This window comes from Anastrepha ludens, chromosome 2 (assembly GCF_028408465.1).
Source record: "Anastrepha ludens isolate Willacy chromosome 2, idAnaLude1.1, whole genome shotgun sequence".
NCBI lineage: Eukaryota > Metazoa > Arthropoda > Insecta > Diptera > Tephritidae > Anastrepha > Anastrepha ludens.
Window position 1 is genome coordinate 160,109,326 of NC_071498.1, and position 20,340 is coordinate 160,129,665.

At 37.5% G+C, this 20,340-nt stretch overlaps 2 protein-coding genes across 3 annotated transcripts in view; one reads left to right on the forward strand and one right to left on the reverse strand.

Moving 5' to 3' along the window:
- Positions 1-20,340, reverse strand: part of LOC128855694 (dedicator of cytokinesis protein 3) — a 161,882-nt gene that overhangs the window by 30,805 nt on the left and 110,737 nt on the right. The gene's annotated exons all lie outside the window — the stretch shown is intronic.
- LOC128855695 (innexin inx3) overlaps positions 7,246-20,340 on the forward strand; it is a 35,116-nt gene continuing 22,021 nt past the window's right edge. Inside the window, exon 1 of one of the 2 annotated variants that reach the window (XM_054090827.1) lies at positions 7,246-7,348. The gene's annotated coding sequence lies outside the window, so the exon portion shown is untranslated. Of the gene's footprint in view, positions 7,349-18,228; positions 18,837-20,340 lie in introns of those variants that run through there. The other variant, XM_054090826.1, reaches the window with a different exon arrangement.

Here is a 20,340-nt window from a genome sequence, read left to right on the forward strand (position 1 = left end):
CTTTCTAAGATATTTGACTTCCTGAATCAATTTCCTATCTATGCTTAGTTTCAAGTACTTGGTTTCTCCCGAAATCACAAGAGCTTCCCCCTTAAGCATAATTGGTCTTAACTGAGTCTTCTAAGTTTCCTAGCGAGCAATAAGGGGTTGTGTTTTGCATGGGTTGACTCCTCAACCACACTTTTCTGCTTATGGATTGACGACTTCATGAGGTCTACCCATAAAGGACGTTGGTCTGGGTTGAACTCGTGCAGAGTAGCAAAGTGCTTTGTGAAAGAACCAAACAGGAATATAGCGACCTTTCACCTAAAACTCAGCAGAAAGGACCTAAGGGCACAACGCCTGTGGTCAGCATATGGCTGTCATGGGGGTCGTAGACAGCCCGATATTTCTATCCTGTTTTGAGGATGACGACACTGCAGAGCATTTTCTCTGTAGCTGTCCGGCGTTTTCCAAATTCAGACTTAGGATATTGGGTTGCGATATACTGAGTATGGACAAAGTTCATACTCTTCCTCTTCCGGATCTCTTAAGATTCATCAATGAATCCAAGAGATTTGTGGAAGAGTGACCTCAAACTAATTTATCCGTCTTACCACCCACATTTTATCTCAATTCTTTCTACTGAAATCCATCCGGGTATCTGACTGAGTGCTCGGACTTGCCCAACCCCCCATTAATCTAATCTAATCTAACCTCTACTCATCAAACTCCTGAGTACTGATTCTCCTAGATTTGCTCCAATGATTCTGCTATTTAGCATTTTACCATTGAAACCTACCAAGCCCGGTTCTACGCCAAGATCAGTCAGTGTTGCAGTGATTGCTTCCCCTTTAACATTGTTGTGCAATGAATTCGTTGCCGTGTAAATAAACTAATGTAGAGCTGTCTCTACCGATTTCCCTTTTTTATAGGCATGTTGTGCCGTAGATATAAGATTTTTATCTATAGATAAGCTTAATTCTACCTTGGAGAGGTCCCCAAGAAAGAGATATCGGTCTTAAGTATTTTGGCTGAGTACGTGAGCTTTTACCATACAGGGTGACCATTAATTAATGATCATTTTCTTTAATAAAAATTACTGCTTCTAATTAAGTGAACCGGACTGTAAGTGACATCAGCGACAAACCCCAGATTAAACAAGTTTCGCGGACGTCTTATGCTGCTTTCAATTTGAGTTGTGCGAGCTATTCAACAACATTGATACAAAGCAACGGAGTAGCTTTTCTCTCCACGGACAAGGAGAAACATTTGTTGGTGAAATTTTATGCCGCCTCTGAACGGCAGGAACATGGGACTTAGAAGTTTACTCATAGCAAATATACGCGCCGGTACCAAGGCAGGTATAAAGCCCAGTTCCTCTTGTCGGCATGGCAAGCACCAATACGCCCAAGCACAGCGGCCGTCGATCAAGGAAAGCACCAAAAAATTGTATGCCATAAACAAGTTTCCCGGTCAAACTATATATTTATGGCCTGAAACGATATTAATAAATACCAGCAATAGTAAAAAATGGCCTCCCCACATTCAAGTTCAATGCAAGACAACCAAAATTCGGCAGTGACGTTACATTCATTTCGAAGTAAATCACCACTGCCAAATCCAACATCCAAATACAAGCCGACAATGATACGAAAGTGAATAAACGACATTCCAAAGCAACAGAGCGCACAACAATTCGGTGCAGATCAGTTTGGTACGATCATGTGGCGATTGCTGTTGTTGATGTATACTTGTTGGCCAACTACCACTACAAGCACAGCTAATGCTCAGGCGGAACGAAAACGCGATGGGCATTCGCCGCGTAGCACTTACATACAGCAGCAGCAGAAGCAGGTCCGCTGTCGCTGTTGTGCTACACAGCGGGCTGCTGTTCTACGCTTACGTCGTCTACCTGGCTTACGCAAAGAAAGAGACGACCGACCAACTAACTGCCCAACGATGATGACGATGGCAGCGATGGCGACGAAGATGAACGGCGAAGGTGCATAAGTTGAAATGAAGACCGATCGTGCTAGACGATGACCATAGCGGCGACAACAACAATGTTGTAGCGGCTGCTGATGAGGCGCTGCGCGTGCGTGCGACTCTCACCGCTGATGATGGCTCTAACAAGGCACAAATGTGCAATGTACAAATCTATGTTGGTACATACATATTTATGTGCAGATGTATGCACGTGGCTATGCTATGCTATGCTGTATACATATGCCGTCTCATGCAATTCATCACGTTCCAGTTTAGGGTTTGCGAACATTTTTCAAAGTCTCTGAATGCATTCATATTGATTTTGCTTATTTGTTTTGTTTCTATTTCTTTGCTTTTCTTATGCACTCATTTTACTGTATGCACTTTGAAGAGTGCCTGGTTGCCTGTGCCATTCAGCAAGTATTGGAAAAGGGCTGCTCAGTTACTCAGCATAGGTATGACAGCCAGCTATGCCAGAGTTAATGATATGTACATAACTCATTGATTTTATGCGAGAACGCCGCCATCTGCACACACACATACACACACACATACGTAGTACTCACAAACATTTGTGACAACAGGTTATAACTTCATTTCTCTGACTCCAAAAAGCCAATGTGTATGCGCGCGTGTAGGTGCAAGTAGGTGTGCATTTTTGAGGTTAAAGCTGCTCGCTCCAAGATCAGTGAGTCATTCCGGCTACATGCATACAAATATACATGAAAGTAGGTATTAAGCGTATGAGAAAGATACTCTCAAGTACTATTGTTAGAAGAGTTGCCAACTTTCAGGTAAGTAATTGAAAGTTACCATTTAATTCGACCCAAGCAAGTTTAGTTTGATTGATTTTCCGAAATTTAATTCAATTCAACTTTACCTAATCTGATTCAAGTCGATACTAGCGACTTAAACTGTTAGTCACCAGGTCGACATCAGCTCATTTATTTGAATTACGGCAAGATGCTGCGTCTCACAAAACGGGAACTTTAATATAAATTCAAATAGTTCTCACATATGACCCAAACAAGTTATTACTTGTTTTTGCAATAGCATATATCCTTAAAAACTACAGAATGGCAGACGCTACTTCGTGGCAGAAATACACTTGGTAATTGGCTCAAATACACTCGGTAATGTTCAAAGTAGATCTTGGAACTACGACCTACTGCCGGGTCTGCAACAGCTATTTTTTCACCACATATATACCATGCTATTCGATGCCATCATTACTTGCTTACTTACTGCTGTTTTAATCTCCTCGAGGAGTTTAGGGTTTTTACAATAGATATAAATCGCATTTTATTTGCTGTTGCACGACAAATGCCATTTCATTTGACTTCCCTATCGACGGTTCTGCGCCAAGTGTTTGCTGGAGCGCCAGGTCGTCACGAACTCTGAGGATTTCGAATTCCATCTTAGCGCCTGCCTTACGATATGGTCCACAGGTTTGCGGATTGTGTGACCAATCTAGCGCTAGTTACGCCTACTACTTAGGGGATGGCTATAACAACTAGAGGGCGCGTCGCAGGTGTCGGATAGCCCGAAGAAGGAAAACTTCGTTAAAAAAAAAAACAGTCTAAGTCTCAGCGTTATTTCACCATGTTAAGTGGGACTGGAGCGGGTGACGGATAGAGCGGTCAGTATCTGAGGAATTACTCTTTGCCTACGGGACACTGGACTATTGTCCATATCTAAGCCCTGCATGGCATATGAGCTATATCTAAGGATGATAGAAAACAAAATTGCGCCAGTTGTCCACAGAGGTTTGTTTATTTTCTATACTAGCGTCACTCAACTGTCAAATTGGCCAAGAACAAAGTAGCGGTTTGCGTACCAAAACTTTATCTCTACATCGTCAGCTGTATTGATAAAAAAGAGGTAAAGTCCATTAAGTCGTTGTACAAATGAACCTCACTTCGACGAATGCGCTTCAGATTGCTGAGAAGCAGTTTTTTCAGAATCTGAGCAATTTGGGCAAAATCTCACTAATTAAATTCGTTAAAAGCAGACGATAGGCCTTACTTGCTGTATATTTAAAGGTGAGACGAATATTACAATACGAGGGGTGCCTTTTATATTTCGGGATTAGAGAACAAAAACAAATTTTAATCATCGAAAATCACTTTATTGTTTTTCAAAATATTCTCCATGAAGATCTATACACTTTTGCATGCATTTGAACCAATTGTCGAAGCACTTTTGCCACTCTGAATGAGGTACCTCCAACACATGCATTCTGAATGCCGCAACCGCTTCTTCAGGTGTCGAAAAACGTTGACCTCTCAGTTTGTTTTTTACGTACGGGAATAAAAAGAAGTCATTCGGTGCCAAGTCAGGACTATACGGCGGATGACCCATTAACTCGATGTTTTGGGTGCTCAAAAATGCAGTTGTTTGAGCCGATGTGTGAGAGCTCGCATTGTCCTGGTGAAGAGTGATCCGTCTTTGGCGATTGGTTTTCCTATTTTCTTGGAAGACAACTGGCAAACAAATGGTTGTGTACCACTCAGAATTTACTGTTCTGCGTTGTTCTAATGGTACGGTTGCTACTTGTCCAGTTTTTCCGAAAAAACAGGTGACCATTTGCTTGGAAGTGCTTCGTGCGCGAACAACTTTTGTTGGATTTTGCTCATCTTGAAACACCCATACAGTCGACTGCTGTTTACTTTCGGGCTCATAAGCGTAAATCCATGATTCATCACCTGTCACGATGTCATAGACGTGTTTCGAAGCCCCGCGATCGTATTTTTTGAGCATTTACTTCGACCAATCGACACGAGCCTTTTTTTGAGCGATTGGCAAATTGTGTGGGATCCAACGCGAACAAATTTTTTTGATAGTCAAATGTTTATGCAATATTGAATGTATGCTGGTCTCACTAATGCCTAAGGTTGTCTCAATCTCACGATAGGTCACATGACGATCTTGCAATATCAGTTCGCGCACAGCATCAATGGTTGTCGGAACAACAACTAATTTTGGACGACCTTCACGAAATTCGTCTTGGAGTGAACTACGACCACGATCGAATTCACCATACCATCGATAAACACTGGTCCTTGATGGAGCTTCATCGCCAAAAAATGAATTAAGTTCATCCATGCAATGTTGCTGAGTTAATCCACGTCGAAAGTTGTAAAAGATAATCGCACGAAAATGTTCACGATTTAATTCCATTTTTGGACCGAGATGAATCTTTTAAGTTACTGTAAACAACACAAATAGCGCTGGTATTTCAAAACGTTCTGAGTACGTAAAAGCCAAAAAATGTCAAACTTTGCGATACAGCTGTCAGTTGTCAGATTGCAACACTTAACTTAATTTTATGCATAGACTAAGCGCCTTAAAATATGCTTCTTGTTTCGCATTTCTCACTGATTTTCAACTCTTTTAGCGACATTCTTCCACGTTTCTTGTTATTGACAACATATTTAATATAAATTTTGAGAATGCTATTGCTGGGGCATTGCTCTGCTTCTAGTGGGAACATTTCATTTTGACGTTAAAATTTTATTTTCTCGTATTTCGATTTCTATGACTAGAAGAATTTTGCAAGAATTTGATTGGCGTCAAAAATAATTGCGTAAAAAAGTAGATCATTCAAGAAGATTGTGCAGATTGAGTGGAAGGAGCGTAACTGTGCCGTGTCGCAAGAATACTAGATTACAAGATTTGCACAATCCTGAGTGTATTTTTGGCTGTGACGTAACAAGAGGGAGAATGATAAATTCGGTCGCTAGCCACCTCGAGCAATTGAAAATTTTCATTTACCTGGGATTTGTTGCTAGTTTGTGGCGCAGTTTATGAATTTTCTCATTTTTTTTACTGACCGTCGTTGAGATAAGAGTAAGCGGAAAAATGACAAGTGTTAATCAAAAAATTGTATACTCCTCTGGAGCACTCATTCCCATATTTCGTAACAACTTAATATGAGAACGATTGCTTCTTAAGTGTGCCCTGTTTGTGGCCAGCTTAAATAAGCTGGTTCTGTCAAATTCACTGAGAGCGGGGTAGCGGTTCGCGGTTCCTGCCACCTTCTGTATTCTTTCCACTGGGGCTGTGGGGTAGGTAAGGATAAGGTGTTTCACAGAGTGCCAAATTGGCGCCCATTTTGTACCGCTACTACACTCTCACCAATTACACCAAGGTGACGTCAAACACACAGCGATTTTATTCGTATAATTTTTTCTTCTTGTTGCATTATTTGTATACAAAGATTAAAAGTTGGGTTAGGTTAATATAAGCAAGGTAGATAATAGGAAAAAGTAAATAAAAATGTGAATATCACTGGGAGACGAGTAGCGGTAACGACCTATTGATGAAAATATTTTAAAGGTGATCTCTTTAACAGACCGTTATTCGGCACTGAACGCATTTTACAGAATTGGACTGACGTTACTTGGGGTGGGTTTACAAAAAAAAAAAACTGACATTGTGTGGGTGATATACGAAAAAAATCAACCAACAACACTTCGTTGCTGAACAACGAATGATTGGACGACTGCGTGAATGCATTTGAAATATCGTGCAGAATTCGGTTGCCGAATCCCCATGGTGGAAAATTACACCTTTAAAAATCTGCTGATGTCACTTATGATATGTTTCACAAAATTTAGCTTGGATGTGAGCTAGCTAAATTTTGTGAAACACATCCCAACTTACGTGGAATCCAAAGTTCCCCCCAAAATTTTTGTTTCCACCATACCTAACGAGCAAACCTGGAAATCTATCAGCTTTTTCGCATCGCAAAGCGACGTAGCAGCCAAAGTTCCCCTCACAATTTTCTTTTTTAGCATAGTTAAACCTTGAAATCTATCAGCCTTGGTACCGCCCAATCTACTGCATTCTCACCTTCTTTGTTGATCATTCATTACTTTATTTCAAAATAGCTGGCACCTCTCTTGAAAGATACATTCGAGCATACATACACACAAACACACACATAAATATGCATAGGCACATGAACACATACACGAATACATATTCAACTAAATTTATGAGTAGTTAGTTGACTTTTTGATAAAAACGAGTTTTAATCTTGAAAAATGGCTCAATAATTAAGTAAGCGTGCTTACAATTATCACCTACATACATACATAGCGAGCAATAGGAGAGGGAGAGAGGCAGAGAAAGAGAGAGAGAGCCAAAAAGGTTAAGTTTTTAACACACACACACACACATTTACAAGCTAAAATCAATTGGTAGACTTGGCCAAAGCAACAAACGAGGATTCGAATTTAAAGCCGCAACGATCGCATGTTTATTGGCTGTGCCGGGGCTCACTAACAAACTAAACAGTAGCAGTTTAAGTAATGAACTCTTTAAGTCGCTTTTAATTGGGCGCAGCAACAGAGTATTATTTTTGGATAAATTTAAGGTATTCAATTTTAAATTACAAAAAAAAAAAACAAAAAAAAAATGTGATCTAAGCACTATAAAATGGGAAAAAATAAAAATAGGATAAATAAAGAAACATGCACACATACACAGGCATTTAAGTTGAAATAAAGTGGGAAGTGTTAAACATAATCTTACATACATAAATGATATATATTACCAACTACAACAGATCTAACAGAGTTGGAATTTGAGCCAACCACGCAGATAACCAAACTCCACAATTATTTACGCTTTGATAAGAAAGACCGGTCAATATTTTTTGTCAATTGTCTAACGTGGGCATACAAATAAATAAGAAGTTAGTTGTGGCATGGAACGTGAAATTGTTCACCCAACTATGTAGATATGTATGCATGTACGTGCATACATGCAAATAACTTTCCACATGTCAGTGACTTCAATAGAACCGTTTTTTTTTGTTTGTTGACAAACTCAGTGTTTATCGTTTTTTTAATCGTATCCTTGGATTAGTAAACCAAACAAATAAAGTGCAAATAAACAAAAAATGTGACAGTTGAAAAATTATAAATAAAAGTTCATAAGAATGTAAGTATGTATGTATGCGCATACATACAAAGCCCGCATGCAGTAAGAAGTGTTGATTTGTCTGCGTCCGTCCACATGCGCATATGCACATACATATATGTAGATATGTGATCTCCTTATCTGCACATCGCACGATCTCATCTGTTATACACCTATTACACTTTTATGTGCAAACACACGCACGCACACACACTCTCGTGATATGTATGGATGTGGTATATACAGATTCATAGAACTCGTCTGCGGTCGGCAGCCTTTGCGTGAACCTTTTGCTGGTATGTAGAAGTGGCCGTCTTGTTCCAGCAATGCCTTGGCGACAAGTTTTCAGCAGTGATATCTTCTTTTCTTCAGGGTGTCGAAAGCCTCGGCTTTGTCGTTAACCATCGCCATCTATTATACCTTAAAAATGCACGGATAGGTACACAAACATATGCATGTATGTATGTATGTATGTGGATATTCGGCTGGATGTTGTGTGCTCTGGTAAACAGTAAAGTCTATTGATGCGATTTATTTTCCTATAGACAACATGCGAGTATGCAAGAAGTGCAAATAACGTGCATGTGTTTGTGTAAGTCTTTCACTGGCGACGAACCAGATGACCTGTAGAGACAACAACACTAGTGGCCTCTCCATGGAAATGTCTCTCATTTTTAAAAGGATTTTTAAAAGTTCGAGGTTATGGTACATGAAAAAATATTTTTTTTTTTAGAATTTAATTTAATTTAAATAATGATACGAGGGCTGCCACTCAAGTTTAGTTGAATGTTTACGCAAAGCATAGAATTTAAACAGTGTTACGATGGCTGCTACTTAAGTGTTGATAAATTTATTAATGAAAACATTGAATCTAAACATTTATACGAGGGTTGCTACTAAGTTTAGTTAAATTATTACTCAAAGCCAGGACTTGAAATAATTATTCATGGGTTGCTGCTAATATTTAGTTACATTTTTTAAGCAAGTCATGGAATTTAAACAATGATACGAGGGTTGTTAATCAAGTTTAGTTAAATTGTTAAGTAAACATATAATTTAAACAATGACACGGGGGTTGCTGTTCAAATTTAGTTAAAATTTTTTTCGTAAAGCATAGAATTTAAGCTATAATACGAGGGTTACTACTTAAGTTTAGTTAAATTTTTTTATGTAAAGCATGGGCTTCAAATAATGATAAGACGGTTGCTCCTCAAGTTAAGTTAAATTTTTTCACGCAAAGCATGGAATTTAAACCATGATACGAGGGTTGCTACTAAGTTTAGTTAAATTTTTTTTACGCAAAGTATAGAATTTAAACAATAATACGAAGGTTGCTACTAAAGTTTAGTTAAATTTTTTTATGTAAAGCATGGACTTTAATTAATTGTGCGAGGGTTGCTACTCAAGTTTAGTTAATTTTTTTATGCAAGCAAAGCAAATACTTCAAATATTGTAATTACACTACGGGTGGTATTCAAGTTTAATTACATTTTTTTATGAAATGCATGAACTTCAAATAATTATACGAGGGTTGCTCCTTAAGTTGAGGTATTTTTTGGATGCAAAGCATGGACCTCAAATAATTATACGAGGGTTGCTACTCAAGTTTAGTTAAATTTTTTTGCGTCATGTAAAAACAGTTGTTGCTGCCAAAGTTTGGAGATAAACAAAAAAAATATTTACAATCGAAGCATTCCGCTTCCCCAGGCGCTGAACGCAGACCTCTGTGAGAATAAAATGAAATCACTGGGTGCAAAATCTGTATTGTATGGCGAATGACCTTCCAATTCTATGTTTAGAATGCTTAAAAATTCACTTGTTTGAGTCGATGTGATTTTTTCCCTCATTTTTACCCCACACTTCTAGTAAAAAAAAGGTGGATCTACCATTCAGAGATTGACCTTTCTACGTTGCTCCTATGAGTTGGTAGTAATATATATTTATATTTTTCCATTTTTTTTACCAAGATGGGTGCTTCAAGTGTCTGTAAGCAACACAAATAGTCCTCGTATTACAAAACTTTCTGACAACGATTACCATTAGACATTTCAAAATTTCACGGGGGGCATATTCCCTCATGCCTGGAAACTTAAGTAGCAACCCTCGTATAAATATATTTGCCACACTTTGTGCCATGATCGTGTTCTAGGTTTCTGGAAACCTCATCGCGTTTCTGATAAGTGTTTTGGTCGATAGCGATATCTACATACCTACATATAACATCGCCATTCAAGTAAATATGACTAAGTTGGTTTTAGGCATTTGTGGTTAGTTCGTATCTAGTAGAGCGGGTCGGCCCTTATACGAAAAAAAAATTTTACAAAAATCCTTTTTCTTCTTCTTGATTGGCGCGATAACTGCTTACGCGATATCGACTGAGTTTAACAAAGTGCGCCAATTGTTTCTTTTTCGTGCTAACCGGCGCCAGTTGGGCGCACCAAGGGAAGCCAAGTACCTTTTCGCCTCATCTTTCCATCGCAGAGGAGACCTTCCTGTTTCTCTGCTACCGCATCGAATACTTTCAAAGTCGGAGCGTTTGTATCCATTCGGACGATATGACCCAGCAAACGAAGCCGCTGGATCAGAGCCAAAGGATGGTTCAATATGTAGAAGTCCACGCAGTTCGCGAATGTGCTTGCTTGCCATTCACTTGAAAGTGGCCAGAACGAATCTTCTGCATATGGTCCAAGCAGCTCACAACTTGAGGGGCTTCAACCAAGTATCCTCTATGTAGCTTCCGAACATCCGTTTGAAAGCGAGTTAATATGAGAAGGCGAAGCAATCATGAATATCTGGATGTACGCTGGGCTTGGGACCCGCTACGTAAAAATTCTCTCCAATGAAAACGAAAACAAAGCCTCGGATGAGCACTGCCTACACTGATGTCGACCACCGCGAACGAATTAAGGTTACAAAAATCCACCACTGTATTTAAAGCTTATGCAGAGAGGATTTCGGGATTACAAAAAATATTTTTGTGATCCTTTTAAAACTACTTTTTGGATCCTTTTAAAAGGATACAACACAAACATGTTTCCTACATAGCCGACATTTTTTTCAGTATACACCAGATTACAATATAATAAAAAAAAGATTTCTGCGGTTTTTAAAAGAACCAATAAATTTTGTTTACAGAGACGAAATTAAGCTGGACAGATACCATTTTTTACGACCCAGCCTAGTAGGCCTATGTATGTATGTAAACTGGGCGAGTACTACAATACTTTTAACCAACTGTTGAAATATATGTATTTCCAAATCAGCGTTCCACTGTTTATCTGGATTGGATGTGGGCCTTGACCCAAAACCGCAGAAGGAGGGACCTACAGTCTTAAGCCGACTTCCAACGGCAAATGATTTTTATGAGGAGCTTTTCATGACAGAAATACACTCAGATGTTTGTCATTGTCTGCAATTGCAATTACTTACAGCCATTTTATGGTTGGGTTCACGATCGTGCTAAAGAAACATGCACCCAAATTCTGCATTCAACTCTTTTTCTTCAATTCCGGTGACATACCTATCATAGATGCACTGCAAGCAACGTCCCAATGGACTTCAAGCTGGAATCCAAATACGCACATTTGCACTTACATTCACAGAACAGTGCATTGACAGTTACCCAGTCTGGCATATAAGAAAAAGGGTGTGACAAAAAAATTCACGACTATCACAGATAAGTGACAAGAAAACGAGATTGACAATAGCAACAACAACGCCACTAGCAATAACCATAAAATTGTAGGTGCCATTATGCGGAGTTGCTAACATATATACACACACATCTGCACATACATACAGACGGGTGGAGCGCCGATTGTGGCTATGGGTTCGATAGAAATGGAATTGAGTATGAAACCATTTTATGGCCTGGTTCGTGGTTCGGCCTGCTTTCAGTAGTAGGTATTTACATATAAACATATGCAAAATTGTTGAGATTATGTTGCACTTCACAAAGGTGACCATTATAATGCGTGAAATCGAATTGTGTATGGGTTTTCTGTTTCATGACTTTACTTTTGAACGATCAGTGGCCAAGGGCCGACACGAATGCTGTACGATTTTTATACATAAATGATCATTAATATCGAGTAGAGCATTTGGGTAATTGGAATAATAGGTTTGCTCATGTAAAAATTATCCAGTAACTGGCCAGTAACTTAATTTCCGAGAATTCGCTTTCAAAGAGAAAAATGTTAAAAAAAGTACTTGAACGCAAAACGAATAACAATTCGCGAGTTACATGAAGAACTGATTAAATGGTTGCCGAGAAAAATCACAAAAAGTAAAAAAAAACATTTGAACTACTTCATATGAAATTAAAAATAAAAAAATAATAAATAAATAATAATAAAGGAAAAAAAAAAAAAAAATTGATAATAAAGTAAAAAAAAAAATAATAATAAATCAAATAAAATGTCTAATAATGAGCTTAACACCACCACACACCAGGTGGTAGCTGTGAAAGTGCGCAAGCCAAAAATGTTTGGTTGGATGCGCCAACAAAGCTGCTCATCTCTAAAGTTGGAGACTTGAGATCAAAAGTAGAGAAAAACGCAACTCTAAAGAATAAAAAGCTGAAGTGGGTCACAATAGGCAACGAGCTTGTATTGCCTAGAAAGGAAGTCTAAGCGAATAAAGCTCCATAATTCAAAAACGGATAGGCCTAGGCTAGTTTGCCCATATCAACTGTTTTACCCATATTATAGTTTTAAAAAGGCTTTGGTTGCACGACAAAACAGCTTTCTATATATTTCTCTTTCACAATCAACTAATAAACAGTGAACTCGACGAAATAAAAGTATTTAAGGAAAAAAGATCAATTTCCCAGAGGCTGTCTTCGACGGCAATGAAACTGTTAATGAGATCAGCGATTTAGAAGATGACATAGACTTACGTTCCAACGACAGTCGGTTCTACGTAACCGGAACGTCCCAGATTTATATTTATTTATTTTTTCATATTTTTATGCAAGAATAGTCTATTATTTGCGGGAAAGCCTTCTGAATAAGACAATATTTTTCTTTCGTGTTTCAGGTGAAAACTAAGACCGCAATCTTACCGCCGTTTTACTAGCGCGCAACGAAAAGCTGTGCGAGACCCTCATATGTCCGCAATTTTGTTTTTTTATTTATGTTAAAAAATTGTTTATTACTCTTCAATCATGCCTTCAAATAAATGCAAACGATTATTCCTGTGTGTCGCTTTTTTCGTCTCGAAAAAAATTAGTAAAAAATTCCTTTTTTGAAGCCCCCTTCAGCAGCATTCCCCGTATATGTATGGAGAATGTTTATACTGCTACAACAACAACATGACATATACTTAACGCCAGCTACCCCAGCTAACTTTTCATTTTATTCCATACATCCATATATTTGTTTAACTCGTAAATATATTTATTTTCTTTTGCGGTCAGCTGTTTTTCTCACTTGCAATTTCTTACAAGTTAAAAATTTATACAGTAAAAATTCACAACTTCCCCTCAAAGTGAATGCCATTTTGATCTTTCATTTTCCCCTACCTTGCAAGTTTTTTGGATATATGAACACCAAAACCTGATAATTTGAAACAATGGAACAAATTATTTGCTATATGAGCAGACCTAATATAATTTTCTTAAATAGTAGAAGAAAATGAATCGCATGCGTATGAAATTAAGAGAGGCTAGCATTTGAAAATATGCAAAAATTTATTTTTGGTTTAAAATTTTATTCCATATTTTTTCGATTTAATGTTTTATAATATGCATAATATTCTAGATGTCTGTATATGAATTTGAAATCTCTGCAGTCCTGGCGATATTTTTTGTCTTTATCTTTCGACTTTGATTTTATTCAAGGTGTTGTGAATTGCCCCTCCCTTTGGAGCGAATCAGTCGTATGCCTCATCTAGAGCGCTTCGCTATTTGGATTTTCTCCATATTGGCATTGTAAAAACTCTGTATGCAAGGAGTGCACATGCACCAAGAGAGCTCTGATAGAATTCAATATCATCTAGAACGCTTTTGAGATTGACTTCCTCTAAACACTCTTTCATTCAACTTCTTAATTATGCCTTTGAATAATTGATTTATAATATTTTGTTATATTTTCTTCTTACTGATTAAGACTTCTACTACATTTTTTGTTAAATCATCTTTATTAGTCTGCAAGATAGGTTTTGGTAACTAATTTTCGATTCAATAAATAAATAGAATTTAGAAATAAAAAAGCCGCTAAACAAGAAGCTATAAAACATTTAACAAAAGTCACTGGAATTCAGTTCCATCTTATCTATGAATTTTTCAAACGCTTTTTGAGTTAACCTCAATTGTTTCAAAGCCTTTTTATTGATGACCTCATGACTCAGAAGAAGTCTTTCATTTGATCTCTTCAAGCCAAAACAACAAGTTTCTCTACTCTTCAAGCCTGTTTAGGTTCAGAAACCAAAGCAAACAACTAAAAAAAAAAACAAAAAACACATGAAGAAGGGATTCTTACTGGCTTCTCATGCATTAAACGAAGGTATTTATGTTTACTTGCATACATTTGCAAATATCTACACACATACATATGTATGTACACAAATTTCTTTTGCATGCAAATTAAAAGAAAATAAAATTCTGCTCAGACAAGCCGGAATCCAAAAAGCAGCCACATTCAACAAGCCGCACTTCCAAGCGATATGTATTGAAATTTAAGGTAGCAACAGGCAATATATCGACCATAGAATCCCAGTAAAGACAAAAACAACAAAACGATTGTAAAAATGTTCGAATGAAGAAGAAATAATCGCAGGAACACACCAGGTAGGAATTTATATGATCAATGCAATGAGAATTGTCAGGATCAGCGCCACAAATGTAGATGCGTGTAAATGTATTGAGTGGATACATACGCACAAACAGGGCTGCACTTTTATGAAGGCTGAATGCGCTCAGTTGAACATGACTTTGGTCATGTTGGTATTGATAGAGAGCGAGAGAGAGAGAGAGCGAAGGTAAATATAGAGTGGAAAATGGAAATATGCTGAATGTGTGAGTTTGTATGAGTTTGTTAGCGAACGAAATGCAACAATGCATATTTCTCCTGCATTTCTTGGCTTGGATCAACGCTTGTTAACCGAGTTCTTTGGTTAGCGCTGAATGTGGAGATAAGCGAGCTCATGCCAAAGCACCAGCGAGTAGTTGACATACACACACACACATGTGTATGTATCTATCGAAATACGCGCAGAGAGCGGGAGAGTATTAGAAGAGTTTTTGGTATGCAAAAGATACAATATAGGATTGCCAAATGGTGAAATTGCGTAATTCAATGAAATAAAATGTGTTCTTTTTTCTCAATCAATAACAAATTTTAAAAATTTTACTCAAAAAACCGTAAAACAAATGAATGAGTTTATTAATAATAATAAAAATAAAAAAATAATCAAAAAGGGATTTCTCTATAAATACACACATTTTATTGGTTAAAGGAAAGCACCAGAGATTCAATGTGAAAATTTGTACAGCTTTCTTTTTTAACAATCTGAACAATTGATCCACTTAGGTATTATACACTGCCTATGCTAGTGAAGACTAACAATTTTTTAATTAACGAAAGAGAAGGGAGATTCCCTACCAAACCAACTACTTCTAATTCTTCTTTTATAAAAATCTGCCGAGCTTGGTTCCCAGTGTGGACATATTAATAGCATCAAAATAACCGATAAATTGGTTTCTAACTGCGATTGCCCATCGGTAAGTAATGATAAACTTAAAAAGAAATTTCTGTCGAAAAAATGCTCTTATAAACACAATTCGCTGTATGGAGGTGGGATGAAAATTTTATTTTCACTTCATTTATAGGACAACATCAATATGCTTTGTACAAAGAGTGTGCGAAGCTAATAACTTTGAAGGCCCCCTTGAAAAATAGTCTAGACACGTAAATCATATGATTTTGGAATGTGTAAATATTGTATGTGGAATAATGTACAGGTTACCGAATACTTACTTCAATAAGCTAACGATCTCCTGAGCAGTATAGCATTTATCACTTTGCTGTTGAAGCAAAGGCATTTCAGATTGAGTTCACGTACTTTTGGAAACACAGATTGTGGAGCATTGCTTTACGCTGGTCGCTATTGATGGCAACAGCTTGATTTTTTCGCTTTTATTACGTACGCTCAATAGAAAAAAATACTACATTTCTCGTGGTGCTCCGGTAGATGAATAAGCCTCTCCACTGAATACAAAAAATTAGAGCAAAGCGCTCCTGGCTATAAAACTTACTCAAAGTGGATTTGGAAAATAAATTTCCAGGTTGTAAATGCTGCGGGTGAAAAAGTCTGTATTATAAAATGACGAACAATAGTGAATAACGGGGCCTACTGAAAAGATCGTTGCCTCTCTTGCTACAACAAGTGCGTCCTAGTAGCACAAGTAAGTAGGCAATTAGTAGGTACAGGGTCCGCCATATAATTTTACGGAATTAAAAATGCTATAAAAAAGAAACTACTCAATATTTTTCCAAACTTTTTTTTTATTTTGAAGTACAATCCTTCCGGTTAATGATGGAACACAACTTCATTCATATGGCTGCCTCGGCTAGCCATGCACTATCCCATACGATCGGTCCAATTTTTCAATACATTTTCGATTGTATGCGGCTGTATTTCAGCTATGACATCGCGTATGTTGGTCTTCAGTGCATCAATTGTTGCTGGTTTGTTGGCATAACACTGGTCGGGTGTACGCACGGTTTTTGGTCGCAAAGTATTTTCGTACACATTCTGAAACATTACCATGATTTTCAAAGTAATGTCGCAATATTTCCCAGCATTCTTTGAACGTATACACAACCATTTTCGTTCAGCGGAAGAATAAAACTAATTTTCTGTCAAATCAGATGACAGCTAAGTGTTACCATTCTTCAAATAATACCTAGTTCAAATCCGTAACGATAGATGGCGGGCCCTATAGTAAAGTCCTCTCTCGACGCGCAAAACAACACCATATGAGCTTGTGAGCATCATGTCCATGGCGCAGAAGCTTAGACGATAACAACATCCGATGAGGCGCCTCTTGGAGTGTTTGAGAGAAAGATTCATCGGAAGATTTTTGGACCTTTGCATGTTGGCGACGGCGGCGAATAAAGATCCAACGGCTTCGTTGACCCTGCGCTCCGGCGCTGGAGAAGTACTAGGAGCCCTCTATGTTTGTTCAATTTTGAAACGTCGTTGCTGTTTGAACAACGACTGATTGGACGAGTGTGTGAAACCATGTGAAATGATCGTGCAGAACTCGGCTGCCAAAACTCCAAGTGAAGTGGCAGCCAAAGTTCCCCTCATATTTTATTTTTCTCTATAGCTAAACAGCAAACTTGAACTCGAAAAGAGCTACTGATTTTTGCGTGTATCAAGTCAAGGTTCGTCAAGGTCCAACAGTTAGGCGTCGCGTTACCGCAAATAGCCTGATTTTGAGAGTAAATATTATTAAAGCGCTATCAAGACAGACATTTTTATTTTTATTTTGGGCCATATAGCGATTGCTTTTTGAACCACCTATTTTTTTGAGAATGGTAACACAAATGACATGTCAAATGTGTTCATAATTTACTTAAAGGTTTGACATTTACGAAATGGGACGATATACGCTTGAACAAAATTGGGAAATATTGAAAACCTATTTCCAAAGTGGTGAGTCATCTTCTTCTTCCGCGGTTACAGTAAATGGTGACATGCTCAACGAGTTTTTGCTTCCAAAAATTGAAGAGGATGACATGGACGACATTTGGTTTCAACAGGACGGTACAACTTGTCACACTGCCAAAGTTACACTCGAACTTTTGGCTACCGTTTTTGAAAACCGAATAATCAGCCGAAATTCCGATATCAATTGGCCGCCTCGGAGCTGTGATTTAAGCCCGTTGGACTATTTTTTTTGTGGGGAGCCGTTAAGGACAAATGCTATGCAAACCATCCAGAGACGATTGATGCTTTAAAACACGAAATCGAAGTTGCCATTCTTGAAATTGGAGCCCAAACAATCGAAAATGTGCTTAAAAATTGGGTTGATCGAGTGGCCTACTGCAAAGCCAGTCATGGCAGTCATTTGAAAGACATTATTTGAAAAGTTGTTGAAAAAATATTGATTAGTTTTTTTTTATAGCCGATACAAAAAGCAAATTTTACATGACCCAGCCTATAGATCGCATATTTGGTGATGCACATTAATATTACCAAAATAAAGTATTCTCGATCTAGCACATGGCAACTCTGCGCGCGGCCATTAGCCACTGAGCTCAAACGCGCTAAAGCTGCAGTTGATGTTGTCGCTGCTGCTGCCAACGTTGCCGTTGGGGTTTTTCATTCAGCGCGGGTTTCGTGAGCCGCTCATTGAAAGTACATTCACCAGTGTGATTTGAGAAGGCGAAAAGATTGGTAGAATTAGCCGGACGATATAAACGCAATAACGATCAGAGTGGCAAAGCACACAAACTATAGGCCCACAGTGTCACCAACAACAAAAAGAACTACTAACACTACACTACCAACAACTCCATCAATATCACTCAACAGTAGAGCGAAAACTGCCAGCTAACAAACGAACGAACTAACCAACCAACCAACCAGTCAAGTCATTCCAGATACAGTAGCAAAAACGTCCATTTGTAATTTTTTCCATATGTAATTGCAATACACATGCGGCGAAGTTTTTGACGAGAATAGGCTAAACAGAAGCTGCAGTGAAATAAAAATTGAAGTGCAGTAGCGCGTACGAGGGTGAAATTAAAAGAAAAGTGAATAAAATAAATATACAAAATAGAAAATAAAAATTGAGAAAGTGCAACACAATTTAAATGAATAATTAAACAAAAATTCTAAAGTAAAATATTTGATTTTAAAAGTACTTAGAAAGTCAAGGCTTCTTCTATAAATGGAATGAATTTACTTCTGAATCATTCAAAATTCAAAAGGTAAGGCTAAACGAAAGACTAGCAACTTGTCAATAAATAAATAATTTATTATATGGCTAAGATGTTGTAGACAATCCAAAAAAAAAAGAAAACAAAATCGCAAAACGTGAAAGCAACAAATGCACAAAAAACGTATGTAAATATAAGAAAAAATTTGCATAAAAGAAAACAAAGTAACTGAAAAAGTTGAATACCATTAATTTTCGATAAAATAAAGGAAGCAATAAAAAGATATGTGTTAAAACTGTAAAAAAAGCAATAGCTGAAACCATGCAAAGCATCAAGAACATCTCGTTTGGAGTTTGGGTCATAAACCACTCTAAAACACACACACACACATACAAACAAACACGGAGGCAGTATAAAAGCAGACTCACCACCACCACCACTACCAATGCGGCAGCAAGGCAGACGGACGGGAAAGAGTGGCATCAGCCACAGCCGTCTGACGACACTTCAGAATAAAGAACGAAGACTCAAAACCCGTTTCGAAATTGTAGCGAGTTGAAAAAAAAAAACGAAAAAACAAAACAAAAAAAGCATTCCAGAGGCGCAAAGGAGTGCACTCCCGTAATAAGAAATGTGCTCAAAGCTCGCACATATGTTTTGTGCTTTCCCCCCTCCTTTCTATCTTCTACAAAGTCTGCATGCATTTTTAAAGCAACTGCAACATGTAGCAAAAAACATTACGGTTAAATTTTATATAAGAAAATTTATGCTCACAAATATTCCAAATACGGTTGAGACATCAGAGAGATCTGTGAGCACAACAGCATACCTAAAAATGAGGCAACACAGCAACAGTTAACAACATTTCGAATATACAAAAAAAAAAAACAAGAGAGGAAAAGTCGTAAATTTTAATAGAACTGGAAATGAAACATTTGCTTATGACACCTTCTAAACGAACGAAAGAGTTGGAAGGTTTGAAGGTTCAAGCTGCGAGTAAAATACATACACACATATGTACATATGTATTTGGTGGATAAATTATGTTTATGTAGTTGTGTGCGCGTGAGTGCGTATGTGGTGAAAATGCAAATTTCTGGCATTGAATAATATCGCAGAGCGGAGTAATAAACCAAAACAAAAAAAAAAAAAACAAAAAAAAAACAAAAAAAGAGAAAAACACAAACAAAACAATACCTAAAAAGACTGTGGTTAAAGAACTCATATGTAGCACACATCTATAGTTAACCTAAGTGTGTGTCGGTGTATGCCTTGATATGATTGCCTACAGATTTGTGACTGGACGGTAGTTAAGTTTTAAAAAGAACTAAAACTTACGCATTGCTCATTGATATTTTTAAGTTTCAAATAAATTTGCATTTGAAAGCGTATTTTAATTCAAAAATTTGAGCTGTTTTAAATGAAAAATGGCGCTAAAAGGTACAATGTAGGCAGCTAAATAACGCTCATTTGCTGGGAGAGTAACATTTTTGTGTTTTTGAGATAAGTGGGAAATCTCATTGGAATAATTTTTTGATTTATTTTTACTTACATA